The following is an 11,039-nucleotide window of genomic DNA, read 5'->3' on the forward strand; positions in this document are numbered from 1 at the left end:
TTTCGCGACCGCGCGCAGAGTGAACCGACGATCACGGCTCAATCTCGCGCGTGCAAGGGGACAAAGCGGAGAGGCAACGCGGGAATGAGAGGGGGAGGGGTTCTACTCCGGCTGCAACTGCGTACTTTGCGCAGTCGCGCGCGCCCTATCTTGAAAGCAATCTGCAGGCGGCTCATACCTTTGCGCGTGTTGTGTTCTCGCCTCTCAGTTTGCGTTGAAGCGATAGACAGCACGAAGGTCACTTCAATCGCTGCTGCTGCTGCGCTTCCTCACACCAGCGTTTTGACAGCTAGTGTCCGCGGTCATCGAGTGTGGTGTGTTCATGTTTGTCTGTGCGCACTGACATCATGCTTCTTAATTTAGTTAGTAAGCGAATGTTTCCAAGTTTATACGGTCGATAAAATTACTATCCTTAGTTCGTATAGCTTTCTACTAATTTGCTACCGCAATCGATGCTTCGCCTTTAGGGCAAAACGGCGACCTTTTTTTTTAACGTCAACTATCGTCATCTGTATTTCCCCAGAAAGTGATTAAAACGTTCACAGAAAGCAGTAGCAGAGGAAGCAATATTAAAAAAATAGTCACTTATAATAGGAGCGTGAGGTCTGAAAACAAATGCGAAACTGTGGTGGTCTCGTAGAAGAAAGAAAGAAACCTATTTCAGCGCACACAGTCTATGTTACCGAGGTCTTTATTGACATGTCTGTGTGATGTTGAGCGTAATTATTTCGCTCGACTGTCAGGGCCGCAATATAGACACACCGCGCTTGTTAGCTCTTATCGGTCGTGACAGACCCGACCGCTGCCCAAGTGCATATTAGATTTGAAAGCAGAGGGAAGAATACACGCGTCTCGCAATACAGACTTGTCGCTTGACTATCCTTGTTTTTTGAGGCTTCTTTGTTTTTACTTTCTTTCTTTCTATTTTGTCTAAGTGCCCCGGGCGTCTTGTTTTTAATCACGGTCCTCGTGTACGTATGTCCTGCCTCTTATCCCAGGATATCGTTTCTTTTCTGTTTGTTTTTATATTCTTTTTGCACCGATGGTTGCTAAATAAAATTTAGTAGGCACAATTCCAGCGTAGCCGTGTGTTAACTGCGTAGGAAGCAGCCATGAACAACTGTTGCAGTTGCTGATAATGATCACGAACATATCTTCTCATGTCAGTAATAAAATGATGTTTCAAATATCCCCTTCAATCACTAATTATAATGATATATCAAAGTTGCGAAATTTTTTAGGAGGTTATGGAGGGTTCATTCAAAGAGAGCCAAATATTAGGATGATACCTCGTGCATTGTGTAGCGAGTCCTCATAATTAGAATGTTAATATGAGCAGCCTATTGAACAGTCAAACATGTGCAGTGTGTTTCTTTTTTTTTTCAATAATTAGATCACCGGTTTAAAGCACGTGAACAAGTTCAGTATAGGCTTCATGTATTTCAAGAAACGAAAAAACAACAAACAAATTTTTGCCATTATTGACGGAGTGTGGTACGCCGAGCATACCATCAAACGTGGCATTATCTGCAGCAAAGTGGTCGCGTGCAGGAATATTAAGCGCATTGAAGAGAATTTGTTAAAGATTGAGTACGCAGAGGGATCAATTTACCCGAAGCTCTATGTGCGTGTTTTTTGTTTTTTACACAACAGGACTGAACTGTGAAACAACAAAACAGAAGAAATTTTGTACACCGGGATTGAAGGAGAAAGTGAAGAAAAATGCGCCTTCACTTCATAAAATTCACACTTAAACTAACTGTGCCGCCAAAATATGCAATAGTAATATTAACAACGCCATTCCGCCCTGCGAAGGTGGACGACCAGCGGATCTGTAAACGTCGTGGTAAGAAAACTTGTGGTGAAAGTTTATTGCATCATCCATAGTAACATGGTAACGACGGTCACAATGGCTTTGTCGTCGTTATGATAAACACTGGTCAGCATACTCGCAACTGCAGACATATCCTTTGAGAATGTCAAATCGATTCACGTACGCCGCTTGGTGGTCGGTCTTGCCGGACCGGTGTGGCATCGCAAGCGACATCTCTGCAACACGAAACGCGTAAACCCCTCCCTTTTCGGTCCCGTCTCCTCCACATTGAAATCGCCGACAACGACCAGAGGGGTAGTGTCAGCGCAACTCACCCACGCAAAGTGAGTAGCCATGAACTTTACGGGGCTGTGAGCCATGCATACATAAAAAGGCCGTGCAAGCGCTATTGCGCTTTTTGCGATCTACTGGCCTTGTGAACGTCTCTAAATGGACCGCCTTTTGTGTGTGTGTGTGTGTGTGTGTGTGTGTGTGTGTCTGTGTGCGCGTGTTTTTTAACGCTTTTCTCTCTGTCCTCTTTCCAACCCTTATCTCCCATCCCCAAGTGTAGAGTAGCAAACCGGAGACTGGTATCTGGTTAACCTCTCTGCCTTTTCTCTTCATCTCTCTCTCTCTCTCTCTCTCTTGCTTACTTACGGGGGTATGAGCCATTGCGTACGGGTGTATGAGCCATTAATAATGACAGTTTTCGACATGCTGTTCTGTATGTTGCATGCACGATTCGAAATAATGTAAGCATTGTTCGCTTCACTCTGGTGAGTGCTTGTAGCCTCGGCCTTACAGAGCTATGAGTCATTACATTGTGTGCTTGCTTACGGGGGTATGAGTGCTTACGGGGGTATGAGTGCTCACGGGGGTATGAGCCATTGATGATGATAGTTTTCGTGTGTGGACACGAAAACTCTAAAGTACCCTAGCCACATACATATCCGCTGTAAAACGTACAAAGTTCAATATTTTAGAGCAGCATTGTCCGACTAGTCAGTGGTTACAACGCGCGCGCAGGCGCATGCAAAAGACAAAACTAAACCAGCATCGAGGCCATCCGCTAAGCTTACGAGCAACATTGTAGTGGTGACGTAGGCAATTTTACGGTTACAGTATCGGAAAAAATAAATGAACAAAATTGAATAGAAGCTGAGTCAAACAGTTGCTCTATTCAGGAATATTCAGTTGGCCGCCATTGAGTTGCGCAGTGAAGGAGCGAAAGCTTTAGAGGCACATTAAAAAATTACGAGTAACCGCAGACACATACACGCTGTCACACGAGGCATTCGCCTTCGTTCTCTTTTTCACGATGGTATTTGTTATATTTGATATATTCGCCATGTCTCATTGCAAAAATTCATTTGCATTGAGAAAGGTCAATTAGTCAGGCCAGTTTTTCATCCGTGTGGAAAACACTCTTATCTCCTATCTAACATGGACTACTCACACGTTCCCCTTCCCGCGCTACTATGTGCCAAAGACACCAGCCTAAAACGCGTAGCTACAGGCTCGAAGAAGACGCGTGGGACATCGATGTAAGAGCCATTTCAACTTTGTTGCTCATCTTCCAGCTCGAGCGTCCATCATCTCTCTAGTACACGCCCCTGCAGGTTCTCCGCGCCAACAGATAAGCATTCGCACGCTTTGTTTCCCCCGTCCTCAAAACCCGCGTCGCCTTCCGACGCAGCCAAAGCGAAAGATTAGCGCCAAAACTAGACCTGAACCACGAAATGACTTCGTTTGGCAGGCGGACCGCGCTCTTGCGCTGCATCTCGAATATGCAAAAGGGGAAAGCGGGCGCAGAGAGGCAGAAATCGCGCCGCTGGCAGAGAATTCAGTCTCTCGGAAATGCTGCCGGGACTCAGCGACGTCACCGCAAAGGAATTGTTGCTTCCCTGGCCAGGCGAGCACAGTCGGCGCCACCGCGATGCTCGTTCGTTAGTTCCCGAAACGGCACCGGCCTCGGCAGGCCGGCGTACCGTGGTGAATCTGGTGCCAGCTAAAAGAGGGAAAGTGAAGAAGACAGGCAACCGGGCCGTCGCAGTGCCTCCTGTTTATTACGGGCGCGAACACGCGAACCGTTTAGTTTCGGTCCATTTAACACGTTCGGCACTTAATTAATTTGTCTAACGTCCCTCCGGCAGCCTGCGTCGCCGGCAAAAATGGTGCGCGTTGTTGTCGCCCCGATAAAGAGCCCCGGCCGTCCGGTCCTGTGGGGAGGGTGGGCTATAGCTTGCTTCGGCTATAGGTCAACAATAGTAAATGTTGCAAACGCTGTCCGCCACCACCTATACACGTCCCTCTCCTTCCTTCCTCTTCCTTTCCCTACGGGGCGCCACGAGCTTTGTCGCGAGCTCTTCTTATTCGTTTTGTTTGCTCCTTTAGGTTGGCGCTCTGGTTTGCTGGGCGTATGCATAACTCGGCAAGCACAGGCATGAGGGTGTCGCGCATGGGCTTGCCCTCCTCCTCGCTCGCTCGAAGCTCTGTCCCGGCTACGATGCGCCAGCACGTGCGATGCGACGAGGCAGCCGTTAAACTTTATTGATTGCAGTTGGCGGGATTATGGGTAACTCCCGTAGTTTTATCGAGACGCGCACGCCGCGTACAGCGGCTGGCGTTCGGCGCTTCGCGCTTGACTTGTTACTTGTCGGTCTCTCGTTAGGCAGTGCGGCTGCATGAGCGCGATGCAAGCAGCCAGCTCCGGGCTCGCGTTGCTTTTCCAGCGCGGCTTATTGTTTTTTCCCCCGTTATCTAAGGTGACTTTGTAACGAATGTGTCTTTCGAGCTGAAGGCTCGCGCGCGCGCACATACACACGCACACACACACGTGCGCGCCCGCGCGGGTGTTCGTTGAGCATTATCTTCTTATCGCCTACAGCACGGTCGCTTCCCGAAGGAGGAGTAGGCCGGATTCTGCTTTGTTTTCCGTGATCTTCGTGTTCGCGCGGGTGCGTTGGCACGCGCGAAGGGTAAAGATTGGTGATTATTGATGCTTTCCGACGGGGGCTGGCAACCCCGCTTAACCTACACTGGCGGACTGGTTGGCCGGTTACGTTGACGTCGGTCACCTCCGTGAAACAGCGCTCCCGTTCGGATTTTTGAGAAGGAGAGAGCAAGAGATATACGAAAAGAAAATTAAAGAAACGTAGACTAGAAGATTTTCGGCTTACCTCTCGCTGTTCCGAAAATTCTCGGCTGCAGATAAAAAAGGAAAATCACGATCGTGATATAAGGCACTGCTGAGAACAGCTTGTTTACCTGCGCCACTTTCGATCATAATGCGAGCGGACAACGCGGCGCCCGATAAGAGAGTTCGCCTCCGAGTTCTTCCCCGCTTTCTCTTTATTCGTTTCCAGTCGGGTTCTAAAATAAAGCGGCGGATTGGCGGGGAGGAGATGGGCAAGAAAGGTTCTCTCTCCCTCTATTTCTCTCTCCTCCTATCACTGCCGTCGTTTGTTCGGAGTTCATTAATAACTCTGGATTGCTGGCGTAAGTTATTGAGAGATAAGGAAACCTCCAGCGCGCGTTTTGCCTCTATTTTCCGCCTGTCACCGCTGTGCCTTGATTCCCTTCGGTGCTTCACTTTTCTTTCACTTTTTTTTTTCTTTTATTGCGCGCCCGTGTGCTTGCTTGCGTGTGTGAGTGGTGCGTGCACGCGTGTTCATCGTTATCCAAAGGGAGGCTACATGTGCATAGCGCGGAAACGCGTGTAATCGCTTGATGTGAGAAAGAAAGCAATTAATTCAACAACAACAAAACATATGGCGAATGCGAATAATTTTACCGGCAAATGAAACGTCCGATTGCATCAAAAGCGAAGGGGCTTATTCTGAGAGTGCAACAGGAAACGCGTAAATACTGTATAAAGATAATGCTTACTGTTGTTTCTTTCTGTCTTTCTTTCTCTCTTCATTTCTTTCGTTCTTTCTCTCCTTTTCACTTTCTTTCTTTTTTGGGAGACACATCCGAAGTAAAGGAAAAACAGTGTGTTCTAGTGCGGGACTAGGTTGATCTTGTATTCGTTACTCGTTCCTGCTAGCTCTTACTACAACATGCTGTGTTCGCGTCGATTTGGTGTTTCTCCAGCGAGCCAACTCTGCTTTCTTTGCGATGTCGTATCGTAAAATAAATGCTGCAATGTCGTTAAAACACCCGACTTTCTTTCTTTTATTATTCGAACGCCTTAAATAGAGCATTGTTCAAATAAATCTTCAACATTATAGTGATGGAAAGATTGACACAGCCGGACGATATCACCACGGCTTCGAAGGAGAGTGTCGAGTAAAATCAGAAGGGAGAAGCCAGAAATAATCGAGTGCAATCGACAAATTATGATTCGACAAAGTAAAAGAAAAAGAAAACTAAATTACATTTCGCGGAGACGCGCTCGGGAAAAGGCCCGTGTCGAAACAAAAGCACGGCAGTTGGCACACTCGTCGTGTTTCTCCGACGTCGGCAGTTTGTTATGGCAGCGGCGGTTATCTCGCGTCCAGTCGAAGAATACGTGCCGCATCGCCGGCCACAGGCGCGATACTTACTGCTGTGTTCTTTCTTCTCCTTCTCCTCCTCGATTTTTCGGCGCTCACATTTAGAACGATATGCGCCTCTCACAATCAACCGAGTGGTCCTTCAACAGCGCCCTCTACTGTCGACGGCGCACCTTCCCTCTTTCCCAAACCCTGCCACTTCTGAGAGCTTTTCTCATCGCAACCCCCCCCCCCCCCCCGTTTCGCACTTTCCTTCGTTCTTTTGTCTTTTTACATTTCAAGCACCGTCGAGATACGCACGGTTTTGTTTCCGTTCGTTTCTTTTTTCTGGTTTCTCCCTTTCTTCTTCGTTCTTTGTTTTTCTCCCGGCGGAAACATGCCGTCTCTTCACAGCCCTTCCCTACACGACCCACAGTTCTCAGTAACGCCACGTTTCCTTTCGCTTCCTTTCCTCTCCTTTTATTTCTTTGTTTTCCTTTCCTTCTTTTCTTTATGTCGTCTGCTTTTTCGGCCCGTTCTTTCAAATGTTCGGTCCCACTGGCGAAAGATAGCGTCTTGTGTTTGCTTTACGGCCGAAAGAAACGGCGGCTCTCGCACCAGGTTCAGAGCCGTATACGATGGTCGAGCCGGCCTCTGTTTTTTCTAGTAACCTGGCTCGAAGAACAAATTGTTTCACGAGAGACAGCGCGACAACTGCGGTGGAGGAAAGGTAAATACGAGGGGCTCCACCTGCCGGAGCTGCAGGCACCACCAACGAGTTTAGTGACGCGAGAAGATCTCTCGTGGTCTTCTTTTTTTTAATTTTCGGTTTCGCTCTCTCGTCTCGACTTGATTGTTCGCGTGTGAATGCGATAAGTTCGGTTCCGGTGGTTATGAATCCTTTGTTTTAAATGGACCGCGCGCTAGCACGGTGCCCGTGAAAGAAAAATAAAACTTTCACAATGGATCGGGCGCCTGGGATCGGCGTAACGTGGCTGTTCTCCGCTATCTCTTCGTTGTTTTTATTCCATGGCCGCACCCTGTACGGCGCAACGTGCGAGAGGTTTGGTTTTGAAGCACTCTCGTTGGAAGAATCCTTATTACGCACCTTTCTGTTTTTTTTTTCGTTATTGAGTGAGGAAATTAAGAAATCTTACCGCGGGTAACATTTCTTTCTTTTTTCTCTCTTGAGCCTCGCAGCTGGTACACTATATACATGCTGCTCTGTAGCGCCTTTTTACTCTAACAGACACTTGAGCTTTATTTTCATTCTTTTTTTCTTCCTGCTTGTTGAAACTTGATTCAGTGTTCTTTTAGCACCACTGTTAAAATTCGCCATAGTAGCTTAGTGGATCTGTTGTTGGGGGCTGCTATGCACGCGGTCGCAGGATCAAATCCCGCCCATGGCGGCCACATTTAGATGGGGGAGAAATGCAAAAGCGCCCGTGTACTACGATTTATGTGCACGTTCAAGAACCCCAGGTGGCCCAAATTCTTACGGAGTCCCCCACTACGGCGTACCTCATAACCAGGTCGTTGCTTCGGCACATGAAACCCCATAATTTAATTTTTTTATCGCACTTAAAAAAAAAAAGACGTTGGAAGGCGATGCACCCTCTAGTTGACGTCGATGAAAGACAAAGCCTTCCTGAGCGAGTTGGGGGCGAGAATGGGGTGCATGAACATTATAATTTACTCTCACTGGCCTGCAGCGTCTCAAACAAAAGCGCCTGCATCATCGACGTAATAAAAGCGCAGCGTATCAGCGAAAGCCGTCTCAAAACAAGAGAATTAATAACGCGAGAACGCTCCTCTTACCATCGGTACCACCGAACGGCGCTACCGCCACTTTGCTGTGGTACTGCAGCACGGTGGTACCACCGTTATCGATACTACTGGCATAACCGATACCACCATTTAAACTGGTACCACATATACCAGCCGTATCGTAAACACCAGGCTTGAGCATCGGTAGCATGATTTTTAAACTGTGCTGTCACTGACATCGGCCCCTGACAGAGGCAAGAAATATACATGCCCGATACAGGGAAGTAAGGATAACTCGTCAAAAATACTTCGTCCTTTAAAGAAAATACTGTGTCTGGCAGTCATTGGGAATGGATACGGTATGGCTGGGGGATGAAGTTATTAGCTATTACATTGCTTTTCTAGTATTTGTCAGTATGTTGGTGTTTTCTTTAGGATATTTAGTCAGCCTTATCATATATTAGTCATAACATCTGAAGATTTAATTAATTAATTTTAATTAATTGAGTGATTGATTGGCTGCCTGTCTGCCTACCCACCCTTGTGTAGAAATGTATATATTTGCTGTATTAATTAGGTTGGCATGCATAAGACGTGTGAGCAATTTGTGAACACCTCTTTCTCGCTTATCTTCAGCTCGCAATCAAAAGAAATCAGAAAAACACTGTCATCGTTTAAGGAAAATGCAGATCGCGGACGGCACTGCTTCGATCCAAGTGCAATTGTGGAGCACAGTCCCTTCGGCTTCACCCGACGTTCCGGTGCGTTGCAGGGCTGCAACGTTAACGCACGAGCTCCTTACTCAGTCCGTTAACGAGGGAGAACGCGCACTTTGTTGCTTAACGACGTCCGTCTTGGGCGCTAACTTACAACCCACGCGCGCGAAAGAAAAACAACGAGAAGACACGGGTGCCACTCGCTCGACTTTGACTGGCTGCAGCCTCGAAGCAATCATCTCCGAACAGGCCGTTCTCTAATGCGTACGTGCAGAATGCCAACGAGTTTGCACGCGACATCAGTGAAAAGGGGGAGGAGGAGGATGAACGAGAGGGCGCCGGGAGTCTGTGGAAAGGTCCGCGAAGCAGCGCAAAGAGTTTCCTCACAGTCGGCCACATCTCGGCCTTTTCTTCGCAGCGGCGGCGGTGACCGCAGAAAGAGAGAAACAAGCCTGCCACGCGTCCCAGTCGACTTGAGGAGGAAACGTGGTCCGGCGAGAGCCAGCTCTCACCGCCTGGACGCATCTAATGAGGCCAACCAACGGAACGAAGAAAGACCTGTGGCGAAAAAGCCCGAGCGCAGGCGCACCGTTTGGCACTCGCTTATTTCCGGACGCCCTGTTTTGTGCTGTGCCACTCGGTACGGGAGCGCGGGGTCCCTCGTTTGAGTGCGTGTGCGTCTATGTGTGTGCGCGTGCGCTTCAAGAGTTTGGTTGTCGCGGCGCAGTTTTCGAAAACAGCGGGTGCCAAACGGACGGTGCCCCTCGTGTGACGCCCCGGGAGCAGACGGCGGCGGTGAGGCGACGCGTGCCCGCGTTGGCTGATTAGAGCAGCGACGCGAGCGGGAAAAATAGGAATGAAGACGGAAAGGGAATGGCAACCACCTTCCCTTTTCTTTCCCTCCCCCCCATTCTAACCCCGCGAATGCGTCCGCGCTGGTCCGCCGGGGAGTTCGTCAAACAAATTAAGGCCACGCACTTCATTTGCGTCTCCGCTTTTTCCCTGCCGTTTGGCCCACGGCACCCGATGCTCTCCCGAGTTTTCCATTTGCGGCCATTGTCTCGCCTCTAACCGCGAGCACAAGTGGAGACCGCACGCGGCTCTACACAGCATTTCTGGTGTCTCTGCCGGTGTGTGTGTGTGTGTGTGTGTGTGCGCGCGCGTATTTCTTTTTTTTTTTTTACCGAGGTTTCAGAAGCCGAAAGACCGTCGTCTGAATGCTCACCGACCGTCGCTTACGCCCCATGGCGATGAGGGCTGTCTGTCTTGGTTCACGATTCGCGCCTTTGTAAGCGAAATGCGGCAGCGAACGAGGTGGCAGAAACACCACCAAATGAAGAATTGGATGTTCACCCGAAAAGAGCACGATAGGACGAAGGAATCTCATAAACGTTCTCCAGAAAGAAAGTTTCGCCGTTGAATTCGGGTCATTCCTGGTCCGAGGACCAAACTCGCCACCGCCGCTCGGCAATGTCGTGTTATTCACTTGTCCCTGACAATTTCAGCAGGCTTGATTGATGCTGTTTGCCTGCGGGGAAGCGAATATCCAGCTTTCTCGCGAAGATCGCATCAGTCGTCTGTCAACGTCGTGCTTGGGATGAATGGCGCTGCTTCCTTAGAACGATGGCTGACTCCCCTTGCTTTGAACGCCGATGTAGTCGCTCGCTTTACTTGATCGAACATATGTTCGGATATAGAACATTCTGAAAGTTTCCTTATTTATTTATTTATATATTTATTTATTTATTTACTTATTTATTTATTTAGTTAGTTAAATGCTCCTAACCCCTACGATAAGGGTCCTAGAAGAATGATACAACCAGCATCATAAATATAATTCATGAGAATGAAATAATATGTAAGTCGAACTTGCCGAGGAGAACGTATCAGCAAGAGAATTATATATACATGTTCAGCTAGATAAAGGGTAAAAATAGACTTCGCGCATAAACACACACGCCCGCACGCACGCGCACACATCATCTTGTTCGACTATATAAGCGTCTAGTTGATCCGCACTCGATTACTGTTCGAAGGACGAATGGATATTTAGAATTATTATTTCATTATTGAAATGGAGCTAATGTAAACGAGTGTTGGCAATGAGTAGCATATCCGGAAGAAAATTTAACATAGTTCATTATCTGGCTGTTCAGGCAGACACATGCCCCCTCCCGCTTTTTCTGCTGTCACCCTGCTATTCGTTCTTCCGTTTTTCTTCTTTCTTTACTTTTCTTCCTTTCTTTATACTTTAAGGACCCTCACCGA

The sequence above is a fragment of the Dermacentor andersoni genome, chromosome 4, assembly GCF_023375885.2.
Source record: "Dermacentor andersoni chromosome 4, qqDerAnde1_hic_scaffold, whole genome shotgun sequence".
In the NCBI taxonomy this organism is placed as follows: Eukaryota; Metazoa; Arthropoda; class Arachnida; order Ixodida; family Ixodidae; genus Dermacentor; species Dermacentor andersoni.